The following is a 21,447-nucleotide window of genomic DNA, read 5'->3' as shown; positions in this document are numbered from 1 at the left end:
AGCTGCCCCCAGAGCTTTGTCTGTACTGAGCTCCTGTAGCTCCAGTGTACGCCAAGAATTGGTGTTGGTTTTGGGAATGTTGGTGAGCTACTGTGTCTTTTTGGTTCCTGAAGTTTGGCTTCAGGATGGTGGCCTTGCAAGGTAAAGGTTACTGTTATGGCTGAGTTACCTGTAAATATTTGCACGGTTCTTCAGCCCTAACCTTCATTATTTTGTGCTCGCATTTTGAATTTTTGTCACTGCTCTCTCTTTATCCCTGGATTTTCCTTTGAAGTTGCCAACCTCCCCTGACCATAGCAAGGAGGTTGCCTTAAAGTTGCCCCTGCCTTTCAGAAGCCCAGCTGGCTTTTCCCCCTGAGCAGTGAGGACCTCCTTCCTCCTCTCCCAGAGCTCTTTGATCAGAGCCCACCTTCGGATGTAACACTCCGGAGCTCATCTGTGGCTGTGCATGCAGCTGTACCGTGTGGCAGAACTGCTCAGGGTTTCAGTGTCTTTTCCTCTTCTTTTATGGGAAATTAGAAACTAAAGTATCACTCCTATTGCACTGTGAGACTAATGGCAGGTCCCTTTACAAAGAGGCTACTGTTGTATATCATGCTATCTGAAGTCAAGTCTAAGCACAGATTCACTTGAAATACAAAGCAATTTCTTTCTAGAATTCCTTTTATATAGTGTGACACTACACTGCCATCTAGTAGAAAAATGCTTAGCATCATTATGGTCCTGTACCCAAGGAGCAGCTCTTCATCAGGCTCGGCTATTGTGATTCCTTCTCTTTTGTCTTCCCTACTGCTTTAAATTTTAATTGTCTAATTTTTGTGACATCCCATTTGCTTGCATCAGGACCAATTCCTTGCCCTCTGGGTCTGTTAGCTTCCCAGTTTCAGGCTGCTGAGCCTTGCAGGCTGCATAGTTTATTTTACCTGTCGTATAAACATGTTGTTTGTCAGCAGAAATGTAAATCGCATAACATGTGCTCTGTTTGCTGTACTGCTTCCAGTGATGCGTGTTTCTCTTTCCCCAGATGTGGGCCTGGCCTGCGAAGCTGTAGCTGTGGGTCAGGGATTTCCTTCCTTTCCCAGAGACAGGTCTGTCTGTGCCTGATCTTATCTGTGCCCTCCAGAAAAATGAGAGGCCCCTCGTCCTGAGCCCACCACCTGAGGGGGAAGGGAATATCAGGCTTGGAGAGCTGGGATTTTGTCTGCAGCTTTTGGCTTTGTATTTTTTTTCCTTTGTTGGATAGCAGACATGCTTTCCAGAGTTGGAATGGAAATGTGCATGTACCTGCTCAGGAGTTCAGCGTGATGGTTCCTCATCCTATGAACAGCTATGTACACTGTCACAGCTGAGAGTCTGAGAGGTCGCTAGGACTTGTGACTTGGGATTGAAGCCAGGAGAGAGGGAGGAAAATGAAACTGTGATGATTTTATGTTAGGTAGAGGTCTACTCTCTCAAAGCCTTCAAAATGATATTATACTTTTAATAACCTAATTATACAGCTGGCTGAATAGCTACAGTTATTCTCCAAAAAAATGTCTTGACAAGCAATTATTTGGACTGCAATTTCTAAATGTTTAAAAATACAGGAAGAGAAGTTCTGAAATGAACAATAGTCCTTTCAAGTCTTTCTGCCCATTTTAATACCTCATCTTTAATTTTAGTTGTGTTCTCAATTTAGCAGCAGTTCAGCTGACAACTGGTTAATTAGCACCTCTACCTACTGCCAGTAACAGACAGAAAGTCTAAACCCTTTCTGGGCAGATAAAAGCTGCTTTCAGAGCAGCAGTAGATGTGGGGTGGGGGTGTCGAAGCCAGGAAGCCGTGCTGGCTCCAACTGGTCAGCCTGGCTATTCCTGAACTGAGGTTTTTAGGGGGAGCATCCTGGGTCATGTGTGCAGGTGGGAAGGGAAAGGGGGTCACAGCCCTGGTGTGCAGATCCTGAGAGAAGAGGAAGGAATGTGGAGGACTGCAAAGCCCATTTGGGGAGCATCATGAAGGCAGGGAGAAGGATTCAATCAGGAGCAGAAAGAATTTTTGCAACTGAACCTTGACTTGACAAGGTGGAAATTCCTGCATTTATAGTTGAGATGATTGAAAAGTGAGTGTCTTTTATGAGAGTGACCTGAACTCCTTGGCAGCTGCATCAAGCAGTGTATAGTTAGTGTCTTGGGGCTGTGTGGCCTTGTCTGGAAATACCCAAATATTCCATCAAGCCTTTTAGTTTGCACCTATGTGTGATTACTTTGCACAGATGTTTGTCTTTTCAGGTGTGGCAAGTCTACTTGTCAGATTGCTGGTTACCTGGACTGGTCTCTAGGGGCCTTTTTTAAAGTTGAGTCTTTGTTGGTGTGGAGGAAACTCTGTCCTGGACCATGCAATGCTCACTCAGCACCAGGTACAGAGCATCTCTGTGGTTGGATGTGATGGGATCAGCCTGGAGGGTGCACAGTTGAAGAACCTTGCTGCCTGCAGCAGTCATCCTGCAGTATCTGCTCTTAGTTCCATTAGTAGTCTGCCTCTGTTTTCTCTGGGAATTGCAGGTTTGGAGTGCAGATTCCTTCACTGGAGGAGCAGAAATACTCAGGATGGTTGCTGTGCTGTAACACAATCCTGAGGTGGATTTAACACCATGGTGCTTTTCTGTCTGTGAGCATATAAGTTCCCAAAATTTCCTTTCCTTTGTAATGGTGGCTTGTGCTCCTTAAGAAGTAGCAAGCAGGGGTAAATAGATCATCTTCTTTGGTTCTTTCTTCCCCTGGAGGAACATGGTTCTCTGGGTGTGGGGGGAGGGATTTTGGGGCTTCTCTCATTGGATCCCCTTGGAGTGCATGTTCTGTATGCTCCTGTTTGTCTCCTGTTTCGTCAGTCCTGCTCACCACTGCAGCATCCAGAAATCACAGAAGAAGGAAGGGGGAAGGTATAGGCAAAGTTGATGCTTTCAGTGCTCTGGATCTGCCACTTGGGAGGTGGGTGGAATGGGCCGATGGTGGCGACAGAAAGGAGGGAATTGTCTCAGCTTCTTGGCATCAGTGGTGAGAAAGGAGAAATGTGCTTTTTCCTAGTCATGAATGACTGACTTGGGTCACTTGATTGATTGTGGAAGCCTCAAAGCTTTTGGCACACTGAACAAACACAGCATCCAAAGTAAGTGTGCATCACAGAACTGAGATTTCTCTCAGCTCTGGCTAATTATTATGGGAAGTGTCTACTGAAGTTGTCTATAGCAGTAAATCCAGTGGCACCATTGCAAGGAACAAAAGGCCTTGAGGTTAGACAGGAAATTGTAATGAGACATAGGAGCTAATACAGGTACCAACATTCTTAAGTGCTTTGTCCCCTCATCTGGCGAGAGATGTGGCTGTGGCTGAAGGTCAGGCTGTATTTGATGTTGCTCCTGGGTAGTGTTAAAGGAAGGAGATGTTCCCTGTTGCAAGGAGAATGAGCTTGTAGAACTGCCTCTGGAGCCAGAAAGCCTGAGATTGGAAGAAACTTTGTGCTGCTGGTACAAGCCTGTCGGACCAGGTTGGTGCCTGCTGGCTTTTGGGAGGCCTGATGTTGGCACCAGGTTGTGATGTGGGGCAGAAGCCCCATGGCAATGCATGGATGTTCTTATCTTGTCCCTGCCTGTTAACGCAACCCTTCCAAGCTGAGTCTTACAAAACTCTGAAAAAAAGGCACATTAAAACATTTCCTAGCAAACAGTGTGTGTCTGTTGGCTGAATAGATTAATCCACATGCTCCTGAAAATGTGGAGTTGTGTACTCTGGGGTCTGCAGAACTGGGTCTGAGGAGGGTTTAGTTTTTTGTTTTCCCCACAAGTGAGTTTTTATCATGGAGCTGTGAGCACTTAGCTACAGAGGTATTGCTGACAGTTTCCCAGTGAACTGCTTTGGTGTGGAGGGGGAAAACCCTCATGTAGCACTGACAGAGAGAGGAGATTTTTTGTAGGGTTTGTTAGCAGCTGTTGAGTGTGCCTCTCCCTATTGCAGAGGTGTTATATAGTTATATACATAGCTATATATAGCTGTGCAAGCAAATGAACTGTGTTTCACCTGTAGTGGTGGAAGCTGGGAATAGTTAAAGCCCCATGAATCAGCACTAAACCCTGCACTTGTTAGGCAGAGGAGTTGCTTTAGGGTCCTGTCGTGCCCCAAGACTTTGGGAGGACAGTGCAGGTTACGGCAGGAGGTGGACAATTTAAAAGCTCTGGAGCTGGTGGAGCAGACACCCTTTCCAAGGATTGAGTCCCCCAGTGCTGCTGCTTTTGGGGTGAAGCCTGGGGGGCTGCTGGGGGAGAGAGGGGACCAGCAGAGCTGAGCTGGAGGCTGTTAGTGAGATGGGGTGACCTGCAGTAACTGGAACTCTGGCCAGAGCACCAAGAGGTGTCTGCCCTTGAAATTCCCTGGGAAAAACTGGGCAACAATTATAAAGAAAAACAAACAAACAAAAAAACCAACAAAGCACCAAAAACACCAATCAAAAACCCCCCAAACAAGAAAAAAAACCCCCAACCAAAACCCAGAGCTTTTGCAGAGATGCTGCCAGGCCTGAGCGACTCTGAGCTGCTTCATTGATCAGCAAGATTTCCTAATGACCCTGCTTGTTTCAGCCTGGTGGTTGCAGGGTGGGATTTGCAGTGATCTTGCCACCCACAAACATGCACCTCCAGCAGCTGAATTTTCCTGCATGGAACCTGTTGGGAACAAAGCAGTAGGAGTAGTGGATCAGCCAGAGTGAAAAAGGGGGTTTGAGGAGAAGGGCAAGGGATTATTTTCATAAGTACAAGTGTTTCCTTTACGTAATCCCATTACAACCTTGAAAGGCTTGCTTATAAACTTAAGTTCGTGGGTTTTTTAGGTTTGGACTATAGGACTCTATAGCTCTCTAAATTGGTATTGCTGGTTTTGCAGATAAAGTGTTAGACTTCTTAAAGGGATTAAAAAAAATAATTTTTCATATTAGGTCTCTTCAGTTCTCCTCTAAGTCTTTAATAAAGTGCAAATTGACTTTAAGTCATTTGAAAGTATATGTTTCCTACTGCCTTTTACTTTAAATTTGGAGAATTTCTTGTGTGGAGAGAGAAGGCATTAATTGTTGCAGAAATAAACCCTGGTGATTGCAGAAGAGCAAGATATGAGGCACAGGTGTTATACCTTGAATTGCTTATTCCATATGTTATCTGAATTGGTCCTCCCTAAGGAAGTGAGTGGGAATTTTAAGACTGTGGCATGGTGCTGTTGTAGTAAGACATGATTACTTTTTATTAAAAGGGTACCTTTCTGGTAATTTTTCTTGTGGAATTTATAAATATTCAAATTAAACTGTAAATAAATGCTTCAACTTATTAAAATAGACACAGATTGTGCCTTGTGATCCCTCTTGATAACTTTATAACCTTTAATAAAGGTTATCAAAGGAGCTTGGAAGTCAGGCGTTACCAATAAGTTATTTTTATTAAAAGACAGATTTTTAAGTTTAACAAGTCAAGCATTGGTTCTGAAACATATTAACTGAGATTAATTTGTGCTTCATTTATTTAATCTGAGTTGTCAGGAATCATGTTCTCTACTGATGTAAATGTCGGCAAAAAGGACTTATTAGTAGATTTGATTGCTTTTTAAATTTAACTAGCAGAGATGCACTGGCATGCCTAAGAGAATTGGTCTGTTTCTGTGAACAGTTCAGTGCCTAATGAATCACTTCAATGTACTTTTCTGAAGGAAAGCAGAGCAATTTAAATGTGCAATGCATTGATTTACCTCAAATGGATTAGGCCTCTGTGTGCAATCCTTTGCATTAATTTACTTTCTCCACAACTGTAATAATAAAGGCAGCATTTCTGTATGGCATTGGCCCAAATTAGCTCACGTAACTTGCTAGAAAGCAAAAAACAATTAATATGTGGCTGGAAATGGGACGTTGGAATGGGTCTTTCTGAGAAGGCACAGGCTTTGGGAAGTGCAGCAGGGTCCAGGATGCCTCTGGGAGCCATGCCAAGGGCAGGACAGCTGGGCTGGATGGAACCCATGTCAAATGCACCTTGTGTCAAAGGTATTCTTAACATTATTATGGGAAAAAAACTATATATATATGTATGTATTCGTGATTTAGTGCAACTCTAAGAGATTTTGGTGATGTGAGCAGGTTTATCTTCTTAAAATCACTGAAGAAATAATACAAGAACTTGTAACTCCAGCATATTCAGCTTATTTTATCCGTGCATTAACTTTTCAGTCATCTCTTCCCCTCCCATAAGCTCAACCTGCTGAGCAGCCAAGCGGCCAGGGTGCAAAACTCTGGGTAATTCATTATTAAACCACTTTGCTGCAGCAATGGTGCCTGGGCTTTGTTTCACTCTGCAGGGATTACTGTGGGCGAGCAGCGCTCAGCCATTTTTGGAATTACCCTTGTAGGCTCCTTACATACTTGTGAGGATTAATCTCTCTTTCCCTTCTCGATCAGTTAATTCCCATTGCTGGATAGCTGCCTGCCCAGATGTAAATACTCGGGGAAGAAAAGCAGTGGAGCATCCCCAGCCGCTGCCTTTGTCCCTCGGGAGCCTGGATCCTTGCTCCCAGCTTGGGGATGGAATTCTCACCCGAGCAGTGCCTGGGTCTGCAGCATCTTGGAAGCAAAGCCGGCCAGGACGGGAGATGTGGGATGTTCCTTTTCCATGGGGTGATGGAGGCAGCACGGTGACTGGGGTGGAGGGAAAATGCCATTCCTGCCTTCCTTCTTCCTCCTCCTCTTCTTCCTTAGCAGCTGGCAAGCGTGGATGATTGTTTGTGATTGACTTGCTGGTGCTGGCAGTTGTACATTGTGTTCTGAGACTAATAGGGTAACACCGAATTATTCAGGCGTTATTGAAACGAATCACATTTGTGATGAGTAATAAGTAGGAGACTTTGGTATTTATGAATAATTAACATGGTAAAGTTTTTCTTAGACATGAAAAAATTATTTAATTTCTACTGTGAGCACTCTGTAAAATTAATGAAAGATAATTGCATTTGCTAATGTGAGACTAAGAAGCCAAAGCAATCTATTCTTTTGCATTTAAGTTCATACTGCCGATGTAAACAGCCAATGTAGAATTATTTTAATATGTTTTCATTGGGTGGGACCTGTGTTTAACATTGAGTGGGGTGAGTTTTGTGGAAATAGAAAGTCTAAACACTTAATTTGCTGTTGACTTTTCCATCCACACCCATATCTCTGTGTGGATAGTGAATATATGCATATAACAAGATAATGTTTTTGAATAAGTGGCAATTAGGACCAGCTTTTTTTATTCTTCCCTGATTTTAGCTTTCTTTCTCAGCTGTTCATGCTTTTAAAGACAGAATCCATTTAAGCTATTATATACAGCTTTGAGTTAAATCTCCTCTTTTTTAGTTTTGAAAAAAATCATTAGTCTTTAAAGGCCTATAAATCATAAGATCCATTAGGGGTGAGACTCAAATCATGTTACTTCTTGCTTTTCAGCTGCTTATCCAACTCTGAAGGAGCCAAACTTTTGATGTAATATAGCTAAATATATGCAGCTACGAGGGAGATAATCTTGCAGCATAAATGATTTTGCACATCTCCATAAAGGCATGAAGAAGATCATGCCTTTCTTGAGATCATTGTAGCAAATTCTCCTAATTTCCCATAATCAAAAGGATTGTGCAGTTTTGATGCTCTTAGAGGTCCAAGTAGCTGGAAGATCAATTCTGCCATAACTCTGTTTTTTTGACTAAGTTAAAACATTGCAAGGCTCGCAGCAATGGCAATCTGCTCATTCAGTGTGCTGTTTGAACTGCAAGATCCTTCGGCAGACGCCCAAATCGAGTGACTAAAGCACTCTCTGCCACTGATTATTTTCTCCAGCCTTCCTTGGGTTCAGAGAAAAGCAACTATTTTAACCCCCCTATTAAGCAAAACAATGTTTCCTTGGTCAGGGCCAGAGAAGCTGCTTTTGAGAGTTTCTTTTTCAGGGTAACTGAGGGGAGAGCATTTCCTTTTGCCTGTGGGAAAGTTAGTCCCTGGAGCAATCCCAAGCCATTCTAAGGTTGTGGGGGTTTTTTGATTTTTTTGTTTTGGGTTCAGAGAAAGTTTTTTGGAGTGAGCTTGTGTCCTGCTTAAGCAAAACCTTCCAGGTTTTATGATATTTTTTGCCACCAGTTAACTCATCTTGATTGAGAAGGTGCTTTGGGGGTTCTCCTCCCTGTGGAGGACTTAAATGAGGCAGGAGGTGGGAGGAGGCGTCTGTCCCTGCAACATTTCCAGAAGAACAGCAGTTTTTGTTCCTCCTGGAACTAATTCCCCTGCTGCAGAAGGGGAAGAAGATAGCTGTGTGGCTTCTGCCTTTCACAGAGCTGTTTCTTTTCCTGTGGGGGTGTTGGATCTAATCAGAACAGTGGTAGCACAGAGAAGGGAAAAGACAAAAGTGCTCAAGGAAATGTCAGATACAACAGGATGTGCCTGCTGGATGGTAGCTGAGTGACTTGCAAAAACATAAATGGCATAAATTAGTCTTTAGCTCCTTTAATTATTGTGTTTAATTCTGATTGCATGTCAGTCTCTGGTAAGAGAAAAAGTTTGTCTTGGCATGGTAACCCCATTTCCTCTTTTACTAAGTGCATGTTTTTAGCCAAAACTTCAGTAGGTTAGGGGTTTTTTACTTTGGTGATTTCCAGTAACTTTAGATCAATAAAATGTGGGGTAGAATTTTTGCTTTCAAATAAAGCTGACTGTAAGGGTCAGCTGTTTGGCTTTCAGGTGGCATGTTGCTGCTGGGGTCTGTATGCTTAATTCTGGTCTGCATGAAAGAAAAGTGATACATAAAAATGAGAGTGGGATTTGAGAAGCCAGGACATTACACCTGGGATGAGTCCCATCTTCATCACCAGGTCTGTCATCTCCTCTGAGCCACTTTCTTGTCTGTGTAATTCAGCTCTTTGCATGAGGATCTCCTTCCATCTGCACACAGCATTCATGGATGTTGGATTTCCTAGTTTGCATTTAGTAGTTTTGCTGCCTAAATGTGACTAGTCCTAGGCAGAGGCACTGGAAATATTTGTGTTCAGTTTGAACTTAGGGAAGCTGTTGCTGTAGTGACAGGTGACTCCAGCCTGCTGTGTATGTGCTGCTGTCCTGGGAGGCTTGTGGTGTTCCTTCCCTTCCCAGGAAGGTAAGAGGGAAGCTCCCTGTCCACATGTCTGCCGCTGTGGGGTCAGCCAGTGCTTCTAGGCCAGGCTTCTTGCATGATCTTGTTTTCACCCCTTTTCATGGATGAAACCCCTTTTCATCTTTGAAAGGAAAACTTAAGAAGAGCCTAAGCCTGGTACAGTTGTCCTGAAGTAAGATCTAATCATGCTCTAAAGGTGTGTTTGTGAACCTGGTGCTCTGACTGAAGGGTGTAGTGAAAAAAGCAGGACCTTCCCTCCAAAGAGGAGACCTTGGGTATCTGACACCAGATGTCCTGACCAAAGTCAGTAGGAATGAAGCTGCTGTGCTTTAAGCTGTTGCTTTGTCTGGTGGCTGTCAAAGCTGCAGCTGCTCAGAGTGCAGAGGACTAGACCATCAGAAGGCACCATGGTAGCAGAGACGTAGGAGAAACTTCAGTTCCCTGATAAGAGACTTCCTTCAGAAGTCAGTTCCTTGTATCTCTTAAACTCTTAATTTGCAAAACTATCCTGTATTGCCATTTAAGTCAGTCCTGCTTCAGATAGACCCCAGGTGAGCCCATAAACATAACTAATGGAATTTGCAAAGCAGAGTTATGAAAGCTTTTTTTCATCCCAGTTCCAGAGAAGAGGCAGAAGACAAATGAAAAGAGTAGTTGCACCTGCAGCTGCTTTTCCTGAGATGAGCCAGCCTTCTACTGGGTCACTTTCCATGTGATAGTTGCATTTTGGATGTCAGCAGTGTTCTGGATTGGAATACGAGCACTCTCAGAATGTTATGGGTAGAGACAACTTCCTTACTGAGTTAGATTTATGGGGTAGTGCTGATAATACCTGCTGGAGACTGGAGCTCGCAGCTTGCTGGCAGTGATGCAGAACAGCCGAACAAGAGGGCAGTGGCTAGGCATGAGTCTTGACTGGGGAACAGCTCTGCAAGCTGCTTTATCACCCAGTATTTTGTGGCATAGTTAACATGCTACCATGTGCAAGAAGAAATTGCAGTTTTGCTAGAAATGCAGTTGGCAGAAAATACTGCACAGGAAATATGTTAGCACTGCCCTGTGTTTTGAATTACTGAGCTATTTTGTTGCTTGCAAGGATGAAGGTGTGTTTAATAGCTATCCTTGTCTGTGAGCACGGCTAGCTGCATCTGGCCTGGGGTTTGGTACAATACAGCTTTTGGAAAAATACGCCATAAATATTTTTAAATTTATTTATTGGGACATTTAAGTGAAGGCATATAATGGTGCTGAGATTTCTGGAGATGGGATCAGAAGGAGGTTGTGCATCACTAGGTTTAAGAGGCATACAAACTATGTCTTGTCAAACCTGAGCTCTGTTGTGTTAACAAAAGTACTGAAGTATTGCTTAAGCATAGACTCAAAGTGTTTAAATTTATTGCTCGGGGCTTTGCAGAATAGGGATCAGTGATGGTGTCAGCATGTTCTGTTGCCCTGGAGTGGCAAAGTTTTGTGCTCTGCAGACTTGGGGTTCCGTTTGTCTTCGCTCATATTTGGGATGCCAGCTTTCCCCTGCTGTAATTCTTGCTGTCTTACACCTCGGGGCTGGTCAGTGCTGCAGCTGTGTGTGCACCAAGATGAGCAGAGGGCACGGGGTCTAGAGACTTGCTGAGACAAGTGAAAGTTGAGATTCCCTGTTACAGGACCCAGAGACCTGGGGAGCAGCTTGGGGAAGTTGATGTGTCTGTGTGATGTCCATTCTGGCTGGTGTATCAGCCTTGGGTTGGGGACCTGGAGAACCAAAAGCAGCAGAGTTTCAGACTCTGTGTAACAGCCAGGCCTCTGCAGGAGAAGGCTGTAGGAAGAGATACCTTTCCTAGGCAGGTTTGTTTGAGGGTATAGGTGAAAATGGGAGTTTTAGGTCTCTTTTCCATCAGCATCTGAAAGAGCACACTAAAAAGGCCAACTCTGTTTGACCTGAATCTAGACCTCCCATCAGCCAATCCTTTTTATAAAATTGGTCAGTGTATCAGGCAGCCTAGAGAAAAAAACACAGAAAGGGCTTAAGAATAACTGAGCTTATGGTGAGATAAAAATTTCTCAGAGCCTGGATTATGGAAGGATCCGGTTATTTGTAAAATATATAAGCAGATTCTCTGGCTCGGCTGCAGAGGCTCAGCAGTCATGCTGAAGGATTTGATTGTGTGCTCAGCCCATCCTGCTGCTCTCCCAGGTACAGCTGAGTCTGGAAATTGAGGTTTAAGGCTGATGACAACTTGTGTATTAAATGTTACAAATTAACTGTATTTTGGAAATTGCAATTCTAGACTTTTTTAAGGACTCTAAGGCTCTCTTGTTTCTTCTCTGAAGGGTTGGTTTTGCTTTTCCTATCATGTTATGTTGTTTTTCTGGAATTAGCAGAACATTCCTGCTTCTGATTTTCCTCATATATCATCTTATTTCAGGAAGGTGAATTGCTTCCTGCAATAAACCTCTGTAATCATAGAAGAGTTATGGGTATAAAGTGCAGTACCATACTTTATTTTTTCCCCTCACAGTAAAAATATTTAATATCTTATAAAATGGTCCATCAAAATAAGAAATGCTCTGGTCTCTTTACTCTTGTGATTAAAACTCTTTTAAAAGATACTTGTATGTCTCAGTACATGTTGGAATCCCAGTACTTTTGGTTGTCTATAAAGGGGGTTAGGTTGGTTAAACCTGAGGTCTGTCACCTCATGATGATAGGCACTCCAGCTGAAATCTGATCATCTGTGAAAGGAGTTGCTCTTTTTGGGCAGCACATGTTACCAGAATGCTTTCCTGTGACTTTCATGTATTTGGCATCCCAAGAACCTTATTGAGAATGGTTTTGGGGTGGGAACCTCATTTCCTCCCACCAAACACTTGGCAGACAGAAGTCACTGGACACATGAGCATTTACAGCTGGCATGGCTATCTAGGACTGTATCTTTTAAGGCATGGCTAATAATTTTGATTACAGCAGAGGACTGACTTAATTTCCTGTGGAAAGGGGAAGCAGGCATCTGGGATGCATATAAAGGCAGGAATTGCAGTTCTGAGCTGCCAGAAGTCATAACCTTTTTGCATTTGTGGAAGTTTGTGTTGGGCTCCATTACAGGACTTGGGAGATGTACTTTCTCTGGATTTAGGTTACTGTAGGATTTACAGAAGCTGAAGAGTACATTGTGTCCCAAGGGCATGACCTGTGCTGGAGTAAGTGATCCTAAAATCTGCAGTGTGATAGCTGCTGGGAGCCAACCCTGGGTATTTGGGGAAGTGAGGAGCAGTAGACAGACGTTTTAGCTCATGTGGACGACATCCTTTTATTTTGCAAGTGATTTTTCATCTTTTCTTGAGCAGCTGAGATGAAACATCCCTTTCTGTTAAGGACAAAAGCAAAACCCTTCACTTTAATGCAGGTAGCAGGGCTGGGATGTGCTGCAGTCACTTGGCTTTGATCCTTGGTTGTGGTGTAGGAGTGCACAGTACAGTTCAGGAAAATGTAGTGGTGAAGTGTTTTTAAGTCCCTGGTTTAGACTGACGCCTGTGTTGCTGGCCCAGAGTAAGATGAGATCACCCCAGGCTGCAAGTGCTGTCGAGCTCTTTGGGGTCACCTGCAGCAGTCACATCCCAGCCACCTCTTCCTCACCACCCATTCCCCCTCCCAGGTGCCCCCCAGGCAGGGAAACTGGAGGAAAGTTTTCTGGGAGGACTGTCAAAAAGTTGTCTGTTCCTTCCTTGCTTGAAGATTTGGATTCTCTTTTGGCCTTTTATTTTCTACACAGTTTTTGTGTTAAATGAGCAGCTTTTTTGTAAGCTCCACTGCTGCTTTGGCTGGGAACAGGGTTTCTGCCTAGCAGAGATTTTATATTAAAATTTATTGTGCTGTACTCAATCACTAACTTGAGTGGGTCTACCCTTTCTCTCTTTAAAGAAGTCCTTCTCTCTTTTATCTTCTTTCTTTTTTTTTTTTTTCCCCCACTAATGGAAAATTTCAACTTGTCCTTTGCTTAAACACAGTTTAAGCTTTTCCAGGAAAATGGAATGAATCAGTAATGCTTCCCTTCTTTTGCTTCTTGTATGCTTAGCTAATTGTATTATTTTTATTGTGGTTTTGATTGCATTAAGGCCTTTTTCTGGTATCATTTTCTGCATAAGAGAGAGCAGACAAGATCTCTAAGGTGGTGCCTTTTCCTCAGGAATTGTGTTATCCCCAGACCATCAGATTTTGGAAATCACAGCTTTAAGAAGAGGCTGAATCTGAACAAGGACAGACAGTTTTTATAGTCTGTTGTTCTCCTGTGGACTGAGGGTTTTTTTATCCAAATGGTGTGCAGGGATGACCCAGGAGCACAGGATGACTCTGAGCTTATCCTTTGGCAGCAGGGAAAAGCAGTTTGCCTCCACAGCTCCCAGGCAGCCTCTTGGTACTCCTCATTTCCTTTGCTGCCACTCACGTTCCTTGCAGATCCCAGCACTGTCCTAGAGGTTTGTTCTTAATTATTTCACCTTTCACATAAACTTGGTGCTCTTTAGATTGATGTCTTGAAGCATGGGTTTAAAAATCAAATAGCAAATGACTGCACTCCAGTGGATGTTATTGCACTAGGCATTATGTTTTAGAAGTCACTGTGGTTAAGTGGAGTATCTCTGGAATCTTGTTTTTATCAAGACATTTATGTTCCCATCTAATTTTTGTGGAGAGTCGTTTAGACGTTTTCCAGATTAGAGCATAATGGAACTACTAGCTATAAATGTTCAGAGGAATCCATTACACATGCTGATTTAGTGGTTAGTCACAATTACTTTGGAGCTACAGTATCAAATTTAACACCAACCTTCAAAACCACATATTGTGAAATCCGGTCATCTTTCCTATGAGATGTTCCAGCCTCTCTGAGAAGAAAAAGACATTTTGTATGGCAAGATACAAAAGCAATTTGGAGGGGACAAGCTGATGCTGGAGGAACAATTCGGTGTAAGAAGCAAACCAGCAAGCAGATTTTCCCTGTAGAGTCCCTTTTTCTTTCTGCTTCATTGAAGTCCAGAAGATTGGTGGTGGCAGTGGGTTGGTGTGGTTATTTCCATGTGTGGGAGGTGCAGGGGGAGGCAGTGATTGATGGAGCTGGGGCAGGACAGTCCCATGTGCTCCAAACCTGTGTGTCCTTCCCACAGCATTGCAGGGTGCAGGGTTCTGGCTGCTCCCAGACAGCAAGGTGCTGGTTCCCTTGAGGTCAACACTGGTATTTCTGTTAATGGTACTGGAGATGTTCCTGCAGGTTCTTTGCAGAAGGCACCATAGGCCGTAGAGCTGTAGTTAATAATTGAGTGACTCTTGCATAAAACAAGTATCAACAGACATTTTCACTTACTGTAACTATATCTAGGTGTGGGTTTAAAAATCAAATAGCATCTGCTTTAACCAAAGCCCTAGAGTGGAAGCTGTTGCCTGTTTTGCTTTTGAAACACCAGCTTTTCCCTGAGATAACTCCCTGCTTGTTGCAGTTGGCTGCATGTTCCCACATCCCATAGGTGGGAGTTGTGTGCAGTGTCTTGAGCCGCACCTTCTCTGACCTCCTGGGTGGGAATTACTGCTCTGAATTGAATGACCTGCATCTTTCTGGGTGTTTTCTGCTGAGGGGAGGCTTATGACCGGCAGGACTGAGTGTTTCCTCACTCTCAGTTTGCGAGTTGAAAGTGAGTTCATCTGAAGGTTGTTGTAGCACTCTGTCTTCAGTTTTATGGCAAGGGTGGAGGTGGTCAAAATGAAACTAACCTGAGATTTAGAGGATGAGCAAGCAAATCCCATTGAATTTGTGCATGTTAGAGTCTCAGAACAGTATTTATGTTACGGGATGGGCCTGTGCAGTTTGGCATCCTGAAGCTCTTTGGTTGCTTTGTTGTCCAAGAATATTTGTTTCCACAGTGGCTGATGCTAGAGATGCTCACAGGATACCTGAAAGTGCTTCACTGTCAGTAGTTTAATAGCACTGATATAATGGCACATATAAAAAGAACATTATTTGGTATGGTTAAGACGTGGCCTTAGTTTGGAGTTTCTTCTTGATACCAGGAGGAGATATTAAAATTCTAGGTTTGTGCAAGCTTGAAAGGGTCAGTACTCTGATCGATAGCTGAGTTTACTAGTAAAGCTTCCTAAACACATAGGAATTTTTAGCTATTTCAGGTCAGATCCCCCTTCTTACCAGTTGCCCAGATATTAGAACACTTTTAGACGTGTCTAAAACACAGATCGTGTAACCCTTTCATTCCCTTGGGTTTAGAATGTTACTTTTGTTCTTGAGCACAAGGTAAACTTTTAGAAGAGGTAACAATAGAGGACTCCAGTGTTCAAATTAAGTTTTCTGGGAGTTAACAGCAAGGTTGCAGTGAGTTTGAACTACCTGGGGAAGGAGTTTGTACTGGCTGTTATGCCTCTGGCAGCTCATTCTCTGCTAGCTCCTGGAGGCATCCACAGGGCATTGAAAATGTCAGAGCAGACACTGTGCCCTGGGGTGCTGCCAGGTCTGATCTTGATTTGATCTCCAGATCTGCCTGGTCTGGCTGCTGTGGAGCCGAAATCTGCAGACTCCCCATCGTGTGTGCCCTGGACTTGGCAGGGGTGGTGCTTTCATGGCCCAACTCACTCCTGTTAAAGACAATGGTGCTCATCCTGTTGATTGCATGAAGAGCCCCTTTCCCTGGAGAGGCTGCCTGCCAGGAAAGGAGATATTTCATGCCCTGCATCAGCTCTGTCTTAAATTGCTTGAAGAACAGGATCCGGTTAGCTTTAATGATAAGAGCTGGGATTTTGCAGCGTCAGCTCTTTTCTGTAAGGGTTTATGCTGGGACCACAAAACTCATGGGAATTGTATGATGGGATGAGAGGTTAAAAGCCAGTGTAATAGCCACAAAATGCTCCAGCCTTACAAAGAAATGTCACTGCATCCTTCTTGGATACTCATAATTAGTAATTCCTGATTTGCCCTGGCTCTTTAGAGGCATCTGCTGGGAGGACAAGCCTGTGAGCTGTGCTTGGCTGCCTGGTTAAGGCTGTTAAACCAGAGTGCTCTTTCTGACATGGTTCATTTTTGGAACTGGATTTCCACGTCTTGCTTTAACTGTTATCATTAGCAATTTTCTGGGCTTCATTTTGGGGATGGGGGAGCACTTTGTGATCTCTGAAGCATTCAGAAGTGCAGCAGTGTATGGCAGTGACAGTACATAAACCAGAACAACAGTATTGTTTTCAAGTGTAGTTTTTAAACTCTGTTTTCTCTTTCAAACTAATTCTTCTGGGCAACTCAACTGAGCATATGTATTATTGCTAACATTTTCTTAAAATCAAATCCAGTACATACAGGTTTTTTACTGTTGCTTTTAGAGGACTAATTTCTTTTTTCTTCCCCAGTAGACTGTGTTCATCCTGCTCTCATGACTTTTTTCCTGTTTAATTGCTTTAGTATTGCATTGAATTCTGCTTTCACTTTTTTAATTGGCAATCGTATTGTGTCCATGGTGAAAGAGAGGGAATTTCACTGTGGAATTGAAGGCAGAGATTTGAACCACTGTGTTTTCACTTAATGAGGAAGGTACTTAGTACTTCTCTTCAAACTATTACACAAGTGGTGTCTGCTTAAGTGAAGCCCGTCAGATCTATAATACAGATCTGTAATAATTCTTAATGCTCTGTAAAGAATGGTAAATTAGGGCATTGATAGCAACTAACCAAGACTTTGTGCCATGGAACAGCCAAGGAAGAACCAGTGGTGCCAATGTCAAGGATGGTATGGGCTGGAATGGGTAGCATGGATGTGGCCAGAGGAACCTTTGCTTCTGTGGCTCTCAGGTGGGTGAGTGAGAAGGGTGAGTCCAGGGGGAGTTCTCCTTGACTGATGGACAGCTCTGCCCTCTCCTGTGCTTGTGAGCTTTGCATGGCAAGCTGGGCAGCCTTGCCTTAGCACTGCAGTAAAATGGTAAAATTGAGATGATTTCAGAGTTAGAAATTTCTTCTTCCCAGTGGGTTGACATACCTCTGTTGCCCTTATATTCTTCATGTATGAATGCTTAGTTGCAGCTTTCATGCATTTTCTTTCTACTGGTTGCTCTGGGAGCTGGCTCAGTGTAGAGCAACACTTGATAGGGGGCAACAGAGCTGCTCAGACTTTGGGCCCTGAGTCCTGTTTAAACCACCCAGCCAATTTTTGTTAGCAGATGAATGCTTTAGCTCTGCTGAGTTAGTGTATAAATAGCTTTTGTTACAGCAGTGCAGCCTCTATAAATGCTGTAATGTCTTGTCTGTGAGGGTTCCTGCACTTAACATTTTAGGGTTCTTAGGGTATGGCACAGACTATTATTGATCGCTTCTTATAGTTGTCTGTAGTTAGCATAAAACAGGAAAGTACAACTTGAATTGTGGGCACTTATTTATAAATACCTTGGAGCAGCCAGGAAGCCTTGGAAGGCGCAGTTTGTGCCCCTTGGTGTGGGACTTGGGTCATCCCAGCTCCTGTACCAGGGCTAAGAGCCAAACCCTCCAGCCCTGCCACCAGCAAGCACCGTGCACCTGGAGCTCCCTGCCTGGGTAAGGAGGCGTGAAGGAACAGCAGAGCAAGTTGTACTTTTGCATAATAACTACAAGTCTCATCCTGCCACCTGCCCAGGCATTGTGGCTTTGAGGTCACATTGATACAAATACGCTGTGCTGAGTGCTGGGAGAGCATCTTTCCTGCTTCTTCACCCTTTTGAAATGCATGCCACATGGTGCTGGAATTCAGCTTAATCAGAGGCAGGAATGTTTGTACCAAGATTGGCTGATGTATTTATTTTACCCAGGATTAATTTATAAACTCTATCTCTACCTGGAGAAGTTTGATTAGCATTATAAATCTAACGTGCAATGGATACTGAAGGAACTTGAGCTTTAAAAAAAAGGAGATGGGAAGTTAGAGGGAGAAATCAGATCTAAATTGCAAGGCTGCCTGTAGTCCTGGAGGAGCTAGATAAGGTCATGCTTCCTGAAAAAATGTAGCCTATGTGGAATCTACTTGTTTTATTTATTACATGTATTCAAAACGTGCTTAACCCAGATCTGGACATGCCTTAATGATTTAGAAGTGATAACAATAACAGAACTTTGTTTTTTGTTGCAAAACTACACAATATGTATTCCCTAACGTTACCAATAGAAATAAATATGTAAATCCCAACAGGCAGCTATGATTGTGATTTTTATTTTTGTGATGCACAAGATTTTGAGTCAGCAGCAGGACCTGACTGATGAAACCATGCCCATGTGAACGCACATCTATCCGGCATAGCCAGGTGTCTTTCAATTCCTTGGTTTCTTTCCACAAGTTTCTTGTGGCCACCTTGTGAACATTAGTAAAGCTGCTGCTTGCAGAATTTATTTCTGCTAAGTCCATAACACTGTGATTTTCTTCCAAGGGCAGACAAATGGCTTAGGGGAAAAAATAAGATATTTTCCTGAGGAGGGGTGACCACTATTGATAAAGTTTATTGTCAAAATGTTTTTTAACTGCAGACCTCTTTGAGGGCAGAGGATATTTCTAATGAGTTAGAAATTTTTTTTTGTGTTTCTCCCAGAGTGTTGCTTCTTGCAGTTGCCTCTAGGATTTGGGAGTCATTGGAAAAGGTCATGATCTGATTTTTTTTGTTTTGGTTGCTTTGCCAGCTGTTCCCCACTACGTGCTAAATGGGTCTTGTAACCTAAATGGACACAATTGCATGGATGAAAGAAGACAGCTAGAAAGAGAGAGAGAGAGGAAGAAGTGAGGAAATATTTCATGAGGCAGTTGAAGTGAATGATTTTGCTGATTGGTGAGGTGGCAGGCGGCCATCTGCTCGGCTCTGCATCCCTTCCAGCTGACCTTAGCTTTGTTCTTGGTGAGTTTCTCCTAGGGGCCATCACTATGGAGAGGGAAGACATTCACCACAAACAGATTCACAGGAGGTCACTCCTTTGTCTCAGACCTTCTTTCTGTATTCCAGGTTGCTAAAGCCACCCTCACATCATCTGTCCTTATCCCAGAGCAAACGGTAATGGCCCCAGTGTCTCTGTGCTGCTGACGCAAGCAGAGGCTCCTTGAAAGCAAAGCAGTGACAGTGCAGAGCTGGCATTTTCCACTAGGTCTGCTAATTAATTAAGGTTATATGTCCCAGCTATTAGTATGGCAACTGCTTTTCTCCAATAAGCAGACAGTGACATGCCAGGAAAGGGAAGAGCAGTTTCCCCTTCCACAGAGCACCACCATTATTCTGTGGTGATGGTCACAGGGTGCTGTTGAGCCATGGGTACACCAGCCTATTGATGAAGCACTATTTTCTCCTTCAAATAGGAGAATTTGGGTTATGTGGCAAGAAATTCTGCATGCTGAAGTGTTTTGCTGATTTTTCTAAGGGTCTGCTTCTGTGAAGGCTTGCTAGAGAGCGAGGAGTGAGGTGTTACTAGCTAAGCTTGCTGAGTGCTTGCTGGCAGAGCTGAGAAGCAGACTTTCGTATTTTTAAATAAGCAATCATTGCCTCACTTAAAAAAAAATAATTCTTTTAATCAAGACTTATTGTTAATGTGGAGGACATTCCAGTGCAGAGTACGTCACCGCTGCAATTGTCTAGACAGGTTACCAGTGTCCCTGTTAAGCAACCTCATTGTTTATTTATAGTTATTTATTATAATAAATGTGATTGCCTGCAGTAAGACACGAACTCCACCAAGTCGTGTTTCAGATCTCACAGCTGTGTTGGTTGAATTTTCAAAATAAATAAAATGTTTGCAGCTGCAAATAGAGCAGCCTCTTACAGTCTTGGGTGTCTCCAGTTGATGCTGTTCCTGGTAAAGGTGCAAGAGGAGGAGATGCTCAGTTTTGGGGAGGAGGAGGAGGAGGCAGTATCCTTCAAGTCCCTGCACACACTGCCTGACCTTGGATGATGTCCTTGTGGGGTACAGGTGGAACTTGCTGTCATTGCTGACTTCAGCAGGGCTAGGTTAGTACCTCAGGTACTGCATTTAAATGCTTTAAATGGAAAAAATCCAGTCTATACAAGAAAATGGAGACTTTATGGATTTGGTTTGTAATCACAGGGATCATGTTCTTTGCTGCAGGGCCATTGACTTTGATAGAGTTACTTAAGATTTGCCTTTATGAGTGACTATGGCAAATCTTTTTTTTTTCCTTGGAATTTTGTTGTGTGGCAGGTCTTTGCCAGGATCCCAACAGCTCCAGTTTTCTGGGAGAAACAAGAAGCTTGCATAAGTATCTGACTTCTGTCCAAAGGGAATTACTTCCTTTTTGACCATGTACCCAAAATCTGGAGTTCTCTGAGCTATCTAGCCAAGGAGGGGAGGCTTTTAGTGAAGCTGGAGATGAACTCAAGAGAGAACTGACTAGAGGAAACAGTTTCCTTGCTCAACCTTTCTGATTAGTGTTCAGTGTAGAAATGCTCCTTGCTCTTTCTCCTCTTGGAGTGTCAGGTCTGCATGCTTTGGGAGTGCTCTGGCTGCTGTCCTGCTTGTTAAGCATCTTTCAGAAGCTTTCCAAAGCTCCTCTGTATGAATTCCTCAGAGTTCATATGCTCACATATGCTATATGTGTCTGTCCTCTTGGGTGTATTGTAATTACTTCAATTCCTTGACTCTAGGGACAAATATTTTTCCTAAATGAGGCTTATCCATCACACCCATCTGTTTGGTGAGGTGGGGCCCAAGCCATATAAAGAAGATAACCTTGTATGCTACCAAGGAATGGTGGAAGTCTTATCCAGTGGTGTATTTCATATATATATCTACTGAGTGGCAGGATTATGTACAGTAGATCTGTGTTGGTAAGGTTGGTCTGATGGCAGCATCTGGTCAAAATGGTTGAGCTTGGCTAGATGTATGTTTTCTTTCCTATAGAACTTAATTTTATCAAAGTATGAAAGAACAGTAAGTTTGGCATTTTATGAAATGACTTGAGGGAATTGAAGTTAGTTGTTCCCTGTAGCATTTGATAAAATACACAAAGGCCAGAAGGAATGAATGATTCACGTCTCGACTGTCAGCTGTGGTGGAAAAATGAGGTGAAGCTGAATTCGTGATATAAAAATCTGTTCATCAGCACTGGAACTTGTCAAAACATAATTTCATCTTGTTAATTTTAGTGAGTTATTGACTCAAAAGTAAATCATAAAGATTTGTAGAAGGAGAGCAAAACGGTGTTTTAGAGTGAGTGCTTATTTTTAGCTTTTTTTTTTTTTGAAGGAAGATTTCATAAAACTTCCCGCTGTTGTAAAGT

General features: G+C 43.2%; 1 protein-coding gene across 1 annotated transcript in view; it reads left to right on the top strand.

Moving 5' to 3' along the window:
- The window catches only part of HS6ST2 (heparan sulfate 6-O-sulfotransferase 2), a 129,436-nt gene that overhangs the window by 1,044 nt on the left and 106,945 nt on the right, over window positions 1-21,447 (top strand). The window lies entirely within an intron of this gene.

The sequence above is a fragment of the Cyanistes caeruleus genome, chromosome 14 (genome assembly GCF_971803275.1).
Source record: "Cyanistes caeruleus chromosome 14, bCyaCae1.hap1.1, whole genome shotgun sequence".
Classification (NCBI taxonomy): Eukaryota; Metazoa; Chordata; class Aves; order Passeriformes; family Paridae; genus Cyanistes; species Cyanistes caeruleus.
This window is presented reverse-complemented; position numbering and strand designations above follow the sequence as displayed.